The sequence below is a fragment of the Coregonus clupeaformis genome, chromosome 27 (assembly GCF_020615455.1).
Source record: "Coregonus clupeaformis isolate EN_2021a chromosome 27, ASM2061545v1, whole genome shotgun sequence".
Classification (NCBI taxonomy): domain Eukaryota; kingdom Metazoa; phylum Chordata; class Actinopteri; order Salmoniformes; family Salmonidae; genus Coregonus; species Coregonus clupeaformis.
In genome coordinates, this window is record NC_059218.1 from 45,278,608 (window position 1) to 45,296,107 (window position 17,500).

The window sequence follows — 17,500 nt, forward strand, 5'->3', positions numbered from 1 at the left end:
TCTTGTGTGCATCAACATTTAAAATTTTACCTTCTATTGGATGTTCGCAGGATTTTTATAGATTTACAAAGCGGCGTGTCATACACCTTTGCTTGATATGAACATCATTTTATCACTAACAATATCACTTTTTTACTGCTTACTTCAGCTTCTCTTTTTGTGAATCTTTCTTTATCTCACATCCATTCAGCATCATTACCCTCTTTTTTTATTCCACCCATCGTTTCCACTCTCGGAGTTCAGCGCCCTGGAGGTGGACGTCCAGGCGTTCCTGTCCCCTCAGCGGCGATATTCTAATATTTGCTTTGGCTCTTCACTATGTTGTTCATCACCTTTGGCAAAGCTGGTTAGGCTGTTTTCATTTTATCCAAGTGTTGGTACTGTAACTGTGCTGCTGGCAACAATTTAATTATGCTTTTTCACGTTTACTGACAGGCGGCCATATTCAGCAGGTGTTGAGCGTTCATAAATTAATCAGTTATTTTGTGCTCTGGCATACTCAGACTGAATTTACGAATGCACCTGAAATAGTTAATTGCATAGTGGAGTCTTGTTAAGACAATGAACCATAATCCAAGCTCCATGCGCGTTACTACCATCTGCAGGTGTGCGCCAACCAGGTTCAATGTTTTAACTTTAACATTTAGGCTATAACTAGCAAAGCAAATGGCTCTAGATACAATAATAATCATACCGTAACATTAGCCTGGTAACAGGCCGGCCAGCTAGCGTTAGCTAGCCCCAACAGTACACTTTAACTTGAAATGAAAACACTTTCTGTTAAGGTTAAAGCGTGTAATATCTGGAAATGTAGATACATTTTAAAAAAAAGCTGCGTTACACAGTATTACCTACACATACTGACCAGCTCAAATAGACGTGCTATATGTCAACCAATCTGAACTCATCTCTCAGCAAGTCAACCTACTCATTATCTCAGCCAATGATGGCTAAGCGGGAAAGGTTGCTGCTGTCTTTTTTTCATTATTTTGGAAGCATAATTTAACATTGTATTATTATTTACAGATGCATACAAGTTTGTTTTAATAAGGCACATGAAAGTTCACATGTTCAGAAGGCATTTCTGCCAAAAAATGCATTTTGATCAAAAACACCAACCATGATTCATGTCTGTATTGACCATGACATACACCTGGCCCTGAAACGAGTCACATATAGAAGTAGGACTAGTCTACCTGGCCTGCATGCAAATGTAGGCCTATAAATGTGCCCATTTGGGGATGTCTGTTAGTATTTCTGATTATCTTAACTCACCATCACTAATGAGATGTGGAGCTTCTCAAAGTAATTTTTCTTCTCCTCAAACAGCAAGTAAACAAAGTCTGTTTTTTAGGAATCAATTGAGAATAAACAATAGTTTAGATTCGTCAATGTACTTTAACAATATTTTCCTCTCTTTGTGCCAGCCCAGAAAATTAATGCTCTGATCAGTAAACTCATAAAATACCTGATTATTTCTCATCTTACTGAAATAGCCTACAGCTCTGTCTGTCCCGATCTCACTGGCTCGGAAACTCTGAGGGCAAATATTTTATACAATGTTTCAAGTTTGTTCGTGCAAGTTTTAGGGCGACCCAGTTGATAATTGATACATTTCAAGACCGTTGCAACGAATATGCGTAGCCAATGAATTAATATATTAATTTTTTATCAGGATATTTTCTACCTGCAGGCTACAATGTTGTTGTGTTGTCTTTATGTAGGTTATTATTGTTTAGTTGGAAATGGCAATAAAAGTTACTTGTAGTTGTTATAATTTTCATTTAGACAGAATTAGATTAACCACAGACAATGATTGAAGATAATTAAACTTTTCACGAATGTGCAAATATAAAAATCTCTTGCGTGCAGATTGGTATAAATGTAAGATAAATTGGTTCATGAGGTGCCTATATGGCCTATGAAAAAACTAGACATTTCGATTGGTCGAAAGAAAAGACTACTCTTGTTGGACCAAGATTTTTTGTTGTTGTTGGAACACTAGTAGAAATGCAGGAAATTAGCTTTAGATGCCCCAAAGAATTCCGAGAGAGACCACCTGCCAGGTTATTCCTCCCCACTTCTCTAAAACCTTACCCACTGATATTTTAGATCCATGTGTTGACATGTTGCTGTAGGTACTCCTCTGATTTGTCTGGAAAGCATGCAGTTTATTAGGATGCAGTTAAATACATTATAATGAACTTCACAGGTGGTGAAAGTGCAAGGTGATGAGCTTGATGCCTTCAATAAATATACTGTAGAGGATCTTATTCTGATACATGATCATCAACGCTCTTCATATTCTACAATACAAATAAAATTACATAATCTTGCTCTTTTTGTCCATAATAGTCTCATTTGTTGCCAAACTATACATGAGCTCTAGCCAACAGCGCGCAATCTGAGATTATTATGACAACTTTATTCACTTGTGAAAATAACCAACATTTATTTTTTATTTTGTCAAATGGGCCGATGATCATGTCACCAAATAAGACCCTCTTTATTTATTAGGAAGGAGCATCAAGCTCATCACCTTGCACTTTCACCATTAGTAGTGATGAAAATGCTGCTGAAACCCATTTCACTTGTATTTTTATTGGTACATGTCATATGCTCCCACTCACTCTGGTGTTAGCGTGGCGGTCTACTAACCACCCGGCCTTGGCAACCAATCATTATGCACACTAAACTTCATCATCACCCTGATTACTCTCTCCTTTATTTACCCTCATTAGCCCTAGTCATCAGGCTTTATTGTTTTTACATTCACGTTCAGTACTCATCTCCTGTCTTGTTTATTTATTATTAGATTCACCTTCTGTACCTACTTCCTACTCCCAGCGTATACATTACAGTGCGTGGAATATATATTATATACCCTACGTCATCATGCACAGCCTTTTATCAGCAACAAGTCAATTTGATGGAAAGACATCTCTGGTGGGAAAATGTGCACATTGTTTTAATGCAGATTTAAAATATTCTTGAAATTCTGTAGCCAATTGGATGAACCCTGAAAGCTAGTGTGGGTATCGTGCATGGGCGAAAGTACATTTTGAGCCAAAATAAAATGTTACTTGGTTATTTCCAATCAAAGAAAATCTGTTGAGATGAGATCTATTCAGTTGCCTGCACTCATTGAAATAATTCAAATATTAGGAAAAACCCTAACATACTAAGGCTATCAATCAATGTTGTTTTTACTCTCCTGCTCTGATTCACACACCTGTGTGTGTCTTATCTACATCAATGTATTATATTGTATTGCATTATAATTACATCACTATATAGTTACATACTTCTTATTTAAACTATTTTTCCTTGACTCATATTGTTGGTTTGTAATGCCTTTATAATTTTCTTTCCAGAGCGTAACACTGCCTACTTGCTTTAATAATGGCTGGGGGACGGTTCTCTGCTATAATACATTTGAGAAGCTGTAGCCTCCAGTTTAACTTTTGAGTTTTTATTGTCATAATTTGTGTTATCATCATTATTATTGTTGTTGTTGTTGTTATTGTTGTTTTATAGATTGTTCTATTGTTTTATTCTCCTTCATCATACTTCTTGCTGTCCATCTGTCCATCCATCTGTCTCTGTCAAGTAAAAAAACATGTATTACAATGCTGGTTGAAAGCTGTGCTGTAAGGTGTAGCTAAAGCTCTACGAATTTGTTGGATGCATTTGCTGTTTGTTTCAGTTGTGTTTCAGATTATTTCGTGCCCAATAGAAATGAATGTAAATAATGTGTTGTGTCATTTTGGAGTCACTGTTATTGTAAATAAGAGTATAATTGTTTCACTTCTACATTAATGCGAATGCTACCAGCAAATGCATCCAACAAATTTGTAGAGTCACAAGCTTGATTAATCATTGCGGGTTATGAATATGGGACCAAGTACAAAACTTTCTACTGCTTTGTTACACATGTGAATTGGACTTAATATTTTTGCTCCACTAAAATGGGGTTGTATTACAGTGCTGTAATCTCTAAACGGTTCACCCGATATGGATTGAAATACCCTCAAACCAAAGCTGACTTGATTCTGCACTTTAACCTCACCGTCATTGTTTGATTTCAAATCCGGATTTCGAGTATAGAGGCAAGAGCCGAAAAAAAAAGTCTTTCCCTAGTCCAGAGGATACTGTAAACCCAGTATATATACCAGGATTACTGAACTATGTACTGAATACCCTCCTCTGCCTCTGAGGTGTGTTTACCTGACAGGTGCTTAAACAATTTTGTTTACTGCACCAGGCGCTCTTATCCAGAGCAACTTACGGTAGTGAGTGTATACATTCTCATAATTTTTTGTTCCCCGTCCCCCCATGGGAATCAAACCCCACAACCCTGGCTTGCAAGCACCATATCCTATCAACTGAGCCACACCCTCTCTTTCCTTTCTCTGCTTGCTGGCCTGGCTTGGCTGGCTTGGCTTGGCTGGCTTGGCTGGCTGCTGGCTTGGCAGCTTGGCTGGCTTGGCTTGGCTTGGCTGGCTTGGCTGGCTTGGCTGGCTGGCACAAACAAACACTGTACTATTATCTCATTATTTTATAAATTAACGTTCGTGTTTTTCAGTTACGAGCAAACAGCCAGCTTATGAACCAGTGTAAGTGGCAGCGAAGGCAGGCACAACATTACAATAAACTCTATTCTATTGTTTGAATTCTATATTAAATTATACCGTTATGTAAACACTATGAATACATAAATACTTACTTTACCAGCATTGCTATAATGCCTTTTCTATGAAGTGTTACCACTAATGGCTGTTTATCTTGATGATTATCATGATGAATATGTTAAGTGACTTAGTGTTTATTGTATGTACATACCACACTAGATTTATTACATATCATATTTATTCAGCCAGCTTTAGCTCTTGAGCGATTTAAACTATAAACCGAATACTTTAAAACAAGCTGGCAAGCACACACATTTTCTTCAGGAAATGTACTTTTCCTAGTATTGTGATTAATATCCCTGCCCAACCTGGGCGTGTCACGAGGCGTTGACAGGCAGGTCAGACCAAGGTGCAGCGTGGTATGGCGTACATGTTTATTCACCCAAATAAACATACAAACAAAGTGAAACAACGTGGCGTGAATCTCGGCCTATACACATGCAAGCCTATGCAGGAACAAGATCCCACAACTAAGGTAGGCAGAGCAGGCTGCAAAGTGTGAGCCCCAATCCAAACAGGCTGACAGCTGCCTCTGATTAAATCCCCACCCGGCCAAACCTAGAAATACACATCCTAGATCCTAAACATAGAAATTCTAACATAATCCTCACGCCCTGTCCAAACCAACCCCTAAAACAACCGGCCTCTCAAGGCCAGGGCGTGACAGGGCCCTTCTCCTCTTGAACTGTTAAACCTATCAACACCAGAGCTAACGTTGATAGTGTGCAACTAAACTCAACTTTTTTGATAGTATGCACGTTTTAGCATTTTATTTAAAAGCTCCATAACTTCAAGGCAACATTTGGATGTGCCACTGCTCTGTAAGCGTTTAAGCTACAAACACCAAATATTGAAATGTGCAGACTTAGCTCAACCCAGATCTTTACACACAGCTTTTCTACTCATTCATACTGACACTATCAAGCTTGTTATATCCCCATTCATTTAAATGGCAGAATGCAGGCTTCAACATTCTTAACTGAAATCACTCCCACAGAACTTTCGGAATGTTCAAACCAATATATTTTCAGAGCTTAAAAACCATGATATGAAAGCTTATAATGCTATGTTACTCCTCTAGCCTACTATACCAGCCCACTACCAATAACTCCAAATCTAAACCACCCCAAAGTAATTCACTTCAACTAACCCATAGCCTCCCAACCCAACCCAATTTTCCAATTACTACTGCAGTCACTACCACTACTACTTCCATTTCCACAACCACATAAATACTTCCAAGACGAGAAACACACATTTTCTTCATTAAATATAGTGTTTGCTAAGAGAAAGGATAAAATAGTATTGGACCTTACCTTGTTATCTATTTATATGGTTCCTACTACCTAGTTACATTGAAATGATATTCTCGCAGTAAAACAAAATAATTTGTCAGATTACAGTAGTGTTGTTCTGTCTGAATTATCACTAAGTTTTACTTTATCATATCCAGTAAGATGGTCATCGCGTTCTCCATACCTGGCACATAGAGGGTGGTCTTGAAAAAGAAGGAAAGCTGCACACTCTAGGAGCTCGATGCAATAATTTAATATCCTAATAACCAACGTTTCGGCTGTAAACAAGCTGTCTTCATCAGGGTATGGCAATGACAAACACTGCGGGTCACTAGTTTATATGTGTCAAAGGACACACACGGTGTCTGTAATCATACCGGGTGTGGCCTATTAGCATTGATTAATTCACAGATAAACAGTGAACATACAAAAAACATGGATAGCACTTATGATCATAGATACAACTTGGTACATAGGCCCACAAACATTTACAATGAATATACAAAATCACAATAATCACATGAATGGCTTCAAATCAAAGTTACGTTAGGTTTTCAGATTATTTCACAAATACACAAACAACACACACACTAATCTAAAAGTATTAAAAATGGAATGGAAGAAATATATATATATATATATATATATATATATATTAGAATGATAATGTCTGAGAGTCCGAGTATGTATACACTGTATGCCAAAAGTTTTGGTCACTTAGAAATGTCCTTGTTTTCCCATGAAAACATTAATGACATGAGTGTGAATAGGAATATAGCAAAATGCATAGACAATGCTAGTCATTTGACAAGGTTAGGAAATAATGATTTTTAAAGAAATAATAATTGTGTCCTTCAAACTTTGCTTTCTTCAATGAATCCTCCATTTTGCAGCTTAATTACAGCCTTCCAGAACTTTGGCATTCTAGTTGTCAATTTTGTTGAGGTAATCTGAAGAGATTTCACCCCATGCTTCCTGAAGCTTAACCCCACAAGTTGGATTGGCTTGATGGGCACTTCTTACGTACCATACGGTCAGCTGCACCCCCAACAGCTCAATAGGGTTGAGATCCGGTGACTGTGTGGCCACTCCATTATAGACAGACCAGCTGACTGCTTCTTCCCTAAATAGTTATTGCATAGTATGGAGCTGTGCTTTGGGTCATTGTCCTGTTGTAGGAATTAAGGGCAATCAAGCGCCACCACAGGGTATGGCATGGTGTTGCAAAATGGAGTGATTGCCTTCCTTCTTCAAGATCCCTTTTACCCTGTGTACAAATCACCCACTTTACCACCAAAGCACCCCCGGGATAACACATTGCCTCCACCATGCTTGACAAGATGGCATCAAGCACTCCTCCAGCATCTTTCCATTTTGGTCTACCTCCGACAAATGTTTTTCTTTGTTGATTCGAACACCTTCAAACTTCAAATAATCTGGCCCATAACTCTTTTTAATCTTCCTCTGTCCAGTGTCTGTGTTCTTTTGCCCATCGAATCTTTTATTGTTGTTATTGTCTGAGATATGGCTTTTTCTTTGCAACTCTGCCTGAAGGTCAGCATCCCGGAGTAAGCCTCTTCACTGTTGACGTTGAGACTGGTGTTTTGCGGGTACTATTTTGAATGAGCTACCAGTTGACGTTACCTGTGAGGCGGGTCTGTTTCTCAAACTAGGCACTCTAATGTATTTGTCCTCTTAAGCTCAATTGTACCAGGACCTCCACTCCTCTTTCTATTCTGGTTAGAGCCAGTTTGTGCTGTTCTGTGAAGGGAGTCAGTAACACAGTGTTGTTACGAGATCTTCAGTTTCTTGGCAATTTATCGCATGGAATAGCCTTCATTTCTCAGAACAAGAATAGACTGACGAGTTTCAGAAGAAAGTTCATTGTTTCTGGCCATTTTGAGCCTGTATTCGAAACCTACAATTGCTGATGCTCCAGATACTCAACTAGTCTCAAGAATGGCCTTTTATTGGTTCTTTAATGAGCACAACAGTTTCTTTAGCTGGCGCTAACATAATTGCAAAAGGGCTTTCTATTGATCAATTAGCCTTTTAAAATGATCAACTTGGATTAGCAAACACGATGTGCCATTGGAACACAGGACTGATGGTTGCTGATAATGGGCCTCTGAACGCCTATGTAGATATTCCATTAAAAATCAGCCGTGTTCCAAGCTACAAATAAAGCCATTTACAACATTAACAATGTCTACACTGTATTTTTGATCAATTTGATGTTATTTTAATGGAAAACAAGACATTTCTAAGTATCAATACTTTGAACGGTAGTGTATGTATATATATATATATATATCAGTTGAAGTCGGAAGTTTGCATACAGTGGGGAGAACAAGTATTTGATAAGCACTGCCGATTTTGCAGAGTTTTCCACTACTTACAAAGCATGTAGAGGTCTGTAATTTTTTATCATAGGTGCACTTCCAACTCTGAGACACGTAACATCTAAAACAAAAATCCAGAAAATCACATTGTATTGATTTTAAGTAATTAATTTGCATTTTTATTGCATGTATAAGTATTTGATCACCTACCAACCTAGTAAGAATTCCGGCTCTCACAGACCTGTTCGTTTTTTCTTTAAGAAGCCCTCCTGTTCTCCACTCATTACCTGCATTAACTGCACCTGTTTGAACTCGTTTACCTGTATAAAAGACACCTGTCCACACACTCAATCAAACAGACTCCAACCTCTCCACAATGGCCAAGACCAGAGCTGTGTAAGGACATCAGGGATAAAATTGTAGACCTGCACAAGGCTGGGATGGGCTACAGGACAATAGGCAAGCAGTTTGGTGAGAAGGCAACAACTGTTGGTGCAATTATTAGAAAATGGAAGAAGTTCAAGATGACGGTCAATCACCCTCGGTCAGGGGCTCCATGCAAGATCTCACCTCGTGGGGCATCAATGATCATGAGGAAGGTGAGGGGATCAGCCCAGAAATACACGGCAGGACCTGGTCAATGACCTGAAGAGAGCTGGGACGACAGTCTCAAGAAAACCATTAGTAAGCACACTACGCCATCATGGATTAAAATCCTGCAGCGTACGCAAGGTCCCCCCTGCTCAAGCCAGCGCATGTCCAGGCCCGTCTGAAGTTTGCCAATGACCATCTGGATGATCCAGAGGAGGAATGGGAGAAGGTCATGTGGTCTGATGAGACAAAAATATAGCTTTTGGTCTAAACTCAACTCGCTGTGTTTGGAGGAAGAAGAAGGATAAAACAACCCCAAGAACACCATCCCAACTGTGATGCATGGAGGTGGAAACATCATTCTTTGTGGATGCTTTTCTGCAAAGGGGACAGGACGACTGCACCCTATTGAGGGGAGGATGGATGGGGCCATGTATCGCGATATCTTGGCCAACAACCTCCTTCCCTCAGTAAGAGCATTGTAGATGGGTCGAGGCTGGGTCTTCCAGCATGACAACGACCCGAAACACACATCCAGGGCAACTAAGGAGTGGCTCCGGTAAGAAGCATCTCCAAGGTCCTGGAGTGGCCTAGCCAGTCTCAGACCTGAACCCAATAGAAAATCTTTGGAGGGAGCTGAAAGTCCGTATTGCCCAGCGACAGCCCCCGAAACCTGAAGGATCTGGAGAAGGTCTGATGGAGGAGTGGGCCAAAATCCCTGCTGCAGTGTGTGCAAACCTGATCAAGACCTACAGGAAAAATATGATCTCTGTAATTGCAAACAAAGGTTTCTGTACCAAATATTAAGTTCTGCTTTGGATGTATCAAATACTTATGTCATGCAATAAAATGCTAATTAATTACTAAAAATCATACAATGTGATTTTCTGGATTTTTGTTTTAGATTCTGTCTCTCACAGTTGAAGTGTACCTACGATAAAAATTACAGACCGCTCATGCTTTGTAAGTAGGGAAACCTGCAAAATTGGCAGTGTATCAAATACTTGTTCTCCCCCACTGTACACCTTAACCAAATACATTTAAACTCAGTTTTTCACAATTCCTGACATTTAATCCTAGAAACAATTCCCTGTCTTAGGTCAGTTAGGATCACCACTTTATTTTATGAACGTGAAATGTCAGAATAATAGTGGACAGAGATATATTTCAGCTTTTGTTTATTTCATCACATTCCCAGTGGGTGAATTTGTATTTGGTAGCATTGCCTTTAAATGGTTAACGGGTCAAACATTTTGGGTAGCCTTCCACAAGCTTCCCACAATAACTTGGGTGAATGTTGTCCCATTCCTCCTGACAGAGCTGGTGTAACTGAGTCAGGTTTGTAGGCATCCTTGCTCCACGCGCTTTTTTCAGTTCTGCCCCACAAATGTTCTATAGGATTGAGGTTCAGGGCTTTGTGATGGCCACTCCAATACCTTGACTTTGTTGTCCTTAAGCCATTTTGCCACAACTTTGGAAGTATGCATGGGGTCATTGTCCATTTGGAAGACCCATTTGCGACCAAGCTTTAACTTCCTGACTGATGTCTTGAGATGTTGCTTCAATATATCCACATAATTTTCCTTCCTCATGATGCCATCTATTTTGTGAAGTGCACCAGTCCCTCCTGCAGCAAAGCACCCCACAGCATGATGCTGCCACCTCCGTGCTTCACGGTTGGGATGGTGTTCTTCGGCCGCGAAAGCCGCCCCCTTTTCCTCCAAACATAACGATGGTCATTATGGCCAAACAGTTCAATGTTTGTTTCGATCAGACCTAGAGGACATTTCTCCAAAAAGTACGATCTTTGTCCCCATGTGCAGTTGCAAACCGTAGTCTTGCTTTTTTATGGCGTTTTTTGGAGTAGTGGCTTCTTCCTTGCTGAGCGGCCTTTCAGGTTATGTCGATATAGGACTCGTTTTACTGTGGATATATATACTTTTGTACCTATTCCCTCCAGCATCTTCACAAGGTCCTTTGCTATTGTTCTGGGATTGATTTGCACTTTTACGCACAGCAAAGCGTTCATCTCTAGGAGACAGAAAGCGTCTCCTTCCTGAGCAGTATGACGGCTGCGTGGTCCCATGGTGTCGCAGAAGTTATAGTTGCGTACTATTGTTTGTACAGATGAACGTGGTACCTTCAGGCGTTTGGAAATTGCTCAAGGATGACCCAGACTTGTGGAGGTCTACACTTTTATTTCTGAGGTCTTGGCTGATTTCTTTTGATTTTCCATGATGTCAAGCAAAGAGGCACTGAGTTTGAAGGTAGGCCTTGAAATACATCCACAGGTAGACCTCCAATTAACTCAAATGATGTCAATTAGCCTATCAGAAGCTTCTAAGCTGTTTAAAGGCACAGTCAACTTAGTGTATGTAAACTTCTGACCCACTGGAATTGTGATACATTGAATTATAAATGAAATAATCTGTCTGTAAACAATTGTTGGAAAAAAATTACTTGTGTCATGCACAACGTAGATGTCCTAACCGACTTGCCAAAACTATAGTTTGTTAACAAGAAATTTGTGGAGTGGTTGAAAATCGAGTTTTAATGACTCCAACCTAAGTGTATGTAAACTTCCGATTTCAACTGTATAACATTCATGTGAAAAAGTAACTACACCCCCTGTAAAATTGTATTTTATTTGGACAGATATTGTAATGAATACTCAGGGAGAAAAAGGTGTAGATTCACGCGTGAGTGAGGCAGGTGTTTATTTCGCGAAAAGGCAGAATCGGTGGGTCACAGGCAGGCAATGGTCATACACAGGTAGGCAAATAGGCAGGAGAATCAAAAACTAGGACTGAAGGCCATAACTGGTTCTCACAAACGAGATATAAAAAGGCTCAGTAGAGTCAAAACAAACAATGCCTCACAAGGCACAAACAGAAAGAACTGAACTAAATAAAGGAGCTAATGAGACCAGGTGAGTAACTAACACAGGTGAAATCAATGAACAAAAATGAAAGACAGGGCTACGTTCAATAACACAAAGAAACAGGGCTACGTACAAGAACAAAAAGGTGAACTAAGAAAACAAATACAGAACCTAGATATGTAATCTTCACTTCAACTCTATCTGACAGATAAAGGTAACCTAATTTAACAAATGACACTAAAAGATTATACTCTGCAATAATTTATTCATCAAAAATCAACAGAATTGCAATTCCATAATACGGGAAAAATAAGTACACCCCTAGCTTCAATAGCTGGTGTTGCCCCCCTTTGTCTGAATGACTTCATTTAGCCGTTTCTAGTAACTTGTAAGTGTATCAGCCTCTTTCATCGACTGGGAGAAATGTTTTGCCCTCTTCTTTACAGTACTGCTTCAACTGGGTCATGTTCCAGACCCGCTTCATGTCCCCCCACAGCATTCCGACAGGATTGAGATCTGGGCTTTGACTCGGCCAATCCATAACCCTCCATTTCTTATTTTTGAGCCATGAAGTAATTAGCATTTTTAATTGCATAAGATTTTCAAAGTATTTTTGCTGTTGTTGTGATTTGTTAAATTGGGTTACCTTTATCAATGAATGTAGTTAGAATTTAGCTCAAATATCCATGTGTGCAAATATGTTTTTATTTGTTGAAAAAAAAATAATAAGACCACCTTTTTAGGGGGTGTACTTACTTTTCCACGTGACAGTACCAGTCAAAAGTTTGGATACACCTACTCATTCAAGGGTTTTCTTTATTTTTTACTATTTTCTTCATTGTAGAATACTAGTGAAGACATCAAAACTATGAAATAACACATATGGAATCATGTGTAACCAAAAAAAGTGTTGAACAAATCACTGTTCCACTAATTACAGAGGTACTGTAAGCCCAGTAGATAATACCAGGATTACTGAACTATGTACTGGAATACTCCCTCTGCCTCTGAGGTGTAGTTTACCTGGACAGGTGCTTAAACAGAATAATCTCTGTTACATTACATTTTTACATTTTGACACTAGTGAGTGCATACATTCTCATACTTTTTGTACTGGTCCCCTTTGGGAATCAAACCCACAACCCTGGTGTTGCAAGCACCATGCCCTATCAACTGAGCCACACTCTCTCTCTTTTCTTTCTCTGCTGGCTGTCTGTCTGTCCGTCTGTCTGTTTGTCTGTCAGTGAGGGTCCCAATGAGTATGACGAGGGGTTAACATGGCGCCAGGTGCATCACCAGGTTGTGGTGAATCACAGGTGAGTGAGTACGCGTGGGTACTGACTGTACACACCTGTTGAACCTGTACTGCACTGTACTCTTTATACTATTGATAACCTTTCATTATTTAATCATCCAAGCGTAGCCTGGTCCCAGATCTGTTTCTGCCCATCAGCCACATCCTTTTCATCAAAAAACATGACAAGGAGTGGCAAACAGACTGGTACCCCAAGCAAGTCCTAGCCTTAAATGTGTATTATTATTATCTCAGAGTGCCAGTCTGCTTCTGCAAAAAGTAAACTTGCTCCCGTGTTTTTCAGATTACAGAGCAAGCAAGTCAAGCTTATGGAACCAGTGTAAGTGGCAGCGAAGGCAGACTTGACAGCATTACAATAGAGCTGTATTCTATTGTTTGAATTCTATATTAAATTATACCGTTATGGTAAACACCTATGAAGTACAGTAAATACTTACTTTATAACGTACTTTACGTAATGCCTTTTCATGAAGTGTTACCACTAATGGCTGTTTATCTTGATGATTATCATGATGAATATGTTAAGTGACTTTGGGTGTTTATTATTAGTGTAGCACTAGAAGGCAAGACCACTCTAGCTTTCTTACATACTCATATTGTTATTATTCTGCCTGCTTTAGCTCTTAAACGATTTAAGCTATAAACATGAAACCAACTTTTAAATGTGCAGACTGCCGCAACTTAGATTGGTTGAGAAAATATTTGTGATTGTATTTATACTTTTTGTACTACAACAATATAAAAAATATAAAAACAGATTGTTAATTTACATATACATTTTTCCTTTATACTGTATAATGTGCAGCTTTTTTTCAAACTACAATCCACATTAGTACTAAAAAGTGAATTTACTATAATTTGATTGTTGTATAATTTAGTTTTTAGAATTTTGAAGCAAATATGAATTTGGTCATATTTATGTGGGAAAATGACAGCTATTTAAATATACTTAATTCCATAGGAAAAAAGTGATTCAATTCACTTCAAAAAGGGAACCTGAGAGCCATTGACCAAAAATATGGCTCATATATGTTAAAAATTGCGTAATTCAAATCTGGTATTGAATAAGAATTTAGATCTTCAATCCAAGCTAAATGTATTATATGCCAAAATGTATAAATAATGATAAGTATAAGGTTCGTATATACGGGTCCACTGAAATACCACCAGGGACTCAGAGCACACTTCCTCATTACAAATCCTTCTACCCTAAAAGTTTTAGTTCCCGCTCTCTGCTGGGGCCTATAGGGAGTAGAGGTTGAGTTTTGACTTGCCCCAACCTATCGTTGGGCTACACCGGCTAGTCCCATCCCCTTGGCGTCCACTAATTGCACACTGTTGCCAGGCATGTTTTTATCATAACAACCTGTGGAGTGCACCCGCAAGACACCCATTTTGCTGTACCTACGTTCAAGGACGTTTCTAATAGACAACAGTTCACAGACAACAAAGAGGCAGTGTTCGTATCTGTAAGAAATACAAGTCTTATCTGTCCTACCCCTAACGTTCCTTAAGCATGAATCACTAATAGTTGGTTCTGTGAAACAATTTTATATCAATAGTACAAACCTTCTATGCTTATCATTAATGCATTCCTTCTAGCTATTGGGCCCATCACATACAGATCCAATTATGAGGAAAATAGATCCCCACATAATAAATCAATCAATCAATGTTTTCATCTACCTACTTTTTAAACTATAACCAGCCACTACCATTTCTACTGCAGTCACTACCACTCCTATAACTTATTGCAAACCATAAATATTTTAAAACAAGCTAGTACGCACTACACAGTTTCATCAGGACATTTTATTTTCTAGGTATTATTATTACTATTTATTATTACTATTATTATTATTCAGAAGGAATGACGCTCTGACTATAACCCCATGGCTGGCTCCTATAGTCTGGGGAGGGAACCTTCTGACCCCAGGTCATAGATGAGGCCTTCAGGTCCCCTCAACCTCACCATCGCTACAACTGTATTTGCTGTGGGTAAGTCACAGATTTAATGTGTAGAAACCTATTGCAAAGGCAATGGTTACATACTTCCTCTGTGTGTGTGTGTGATCACCTACTTGAAATGTCAAGACTGCTGCCACTAACGCAACCACGCACCTATCCACATGCACCTATCCACATGCATCCACCATGCACCTATCCACATGCATCCACCATGCACCTATCTACATGCATCCACCATGCACCTATCCACATGCATCCACCACGCACCTATCCACATGCACCTATCTACATGCATCCACCATGCACCTATCCACATGCATCCACCATGGACCTATCCACATGCATCCACCATGGACCTATCCACATGCACCTATCTACATGCATCCACCATGCACCTATCCACATGCATCCACCTCATGTGTTAATATATTTGGTTGACGTTATCTACATCGCAACCTCATTCATGTTGTTGCCTGTCTGCATTATTCAAAACTCCTATGGTTGTGTGTCAACTGGCATCTTATTCCCTATGTAGTCACTACGACCCGAAAGACTATAAGGGAATGGGTTCATGTTTGGGACACACCATAACTCTGGACCCTTTACTTCCATATTTCCGGATAAAGCAATCCATGTCAGCAATATGCAGTCTGTCTCTAGCTGTATCTATACATACACATTTCCCCCTGCTGGCAAATTGCTTGTCCTACCTGAAGGTCTTGTTTTTACACGAACTATTTTTACAACCTGAACGTTTCACATTATTGATTATTTACAACATCCAATTAAATCATATAAATTCATATTATTATTTACAACCTGAACGTTTCACATTATTGATTAGTTTACAACTAATTTTCACATATTAATACAATATTCACATTAATTTACAACTATTCAATATTAATTTAACTATATTATTACAACCTGAATATTTCACATGATTGATTATTTACAACCTGAACTTCATATGTTTCACATTATTGATTATTTACAACCTGAATGTTTCTACATTATTAATACAATCAAATTTCAATTTTTATTATTATTTACCTTCTTCATGTATTTAATTGACATGTAAAAAAATATATAAAAAAATCCTAGCACGTTACAGTGCCTTGCAAAAGTATTCATCCTTGGCATTTTTTCCCTCTATTTTGTTGCATACTACAACCTGTAATTTAAATGGATTTTTGTTTGGATTTCATGTATTGGACATACACAAAATAGTCCAAATTGGTGACGTGAAATGAAAGTAATTACTTGTTTAAAAGAAATTCTAAAAATTAATAACGCATACAAAAATTGGTGCGTGCATATCTATTCACCCCCTTTGCTATGAAGCCCCTAAATAAGATCTGGTGAAACCAATTACTTTCAGAAGTCACATAATTAGTTAAATAAAGTCCCACCTGTGTGCAATCTAAGTGTCACATGATTGTCACATGATCTCAGTATATATAGACCTGTTCTGAAAGGCCCAAGAGACTTCAACACCACCTAAGCAAGGGGCACCACCAAGCAAAGCGGCACCATGAAGACCAAGGAGCTCTCTAAACAGGTCAGGGACAAATATCAGAAACTTTGAGCATCCTGGAGCACCATTAAATCCATTATTAGGAAATTGAAAGAATATGGCAACTCACAACAAACCTGCCGTAAGAGAGTGCCGCCCACCAAAACTCACGGCCCAGGCAAGGACGGCATTAATCAGAGAGAGCAAACAAAAAGAGACCTAAGATAACCCTGAAGGAGCTGCAAAGCTCCATAGCGTTTACTCTGTCCGTTAGGACTACTTTAAGCTGTTACACTCTTAGAGCTGAGCTTTACAGAAGAGTGGCCAGAAAAAAGCCCATTTGCTTCAAAAAAATAAATAAGCAAACCGTTTGGTGTTCACCTAAAGGCATGTGGGAGACTCCCCAAACATATGGAAGAAGGTTACTCTGGTCAGATGAGACTAAAATTGAGTTATTTGGCCATCAAGGAAAATGTCTGGCTCAAACCCTTCAAATCCTCTCATCACCCCGAGAACACCATCCACAGTGAAGCATGGGTGGTGGCTATATCATGCTGATGGGGATGTTTATCCTTCGGCCAGGAACTGGAAAACTGGTCAGGAATTGAAGGAATGATGGATGGCGCTAAATACAGGTAGGGATATTCTTGAGGGAAACCTTGTTTCAATGTTTCCCAGAGATTTGAGACTGGGGACGGAGGTTCACCTTCCAGCAGGACAACTGACCCTAAGCATACTGCTAAAGCAACACTCCGGAGTGGTTTAAGGAAAAACAGTTAAATGTATTGGAATGGCCTAGTCAAAGCCCAGACCTCAATCCAATTGAGAATCTGGGTATGACTCTAAATATTGCTGTACACCAGCCGAACCCATCCAACAGGAGCTGGAGCAGTTTTGCCCC

At 39.1% G+C, this 17,500-nt stretch overlaps 1 pseudogene; it reads left to right on the top strand.

Annotated features, from left to right (window-relative positions):
* Positions 1-17,500, top strand: part of LOC121542008 — a 184,904-nt pseudogene that overhangs the window by 156,590 nt on the left and 10,814 nt on the right.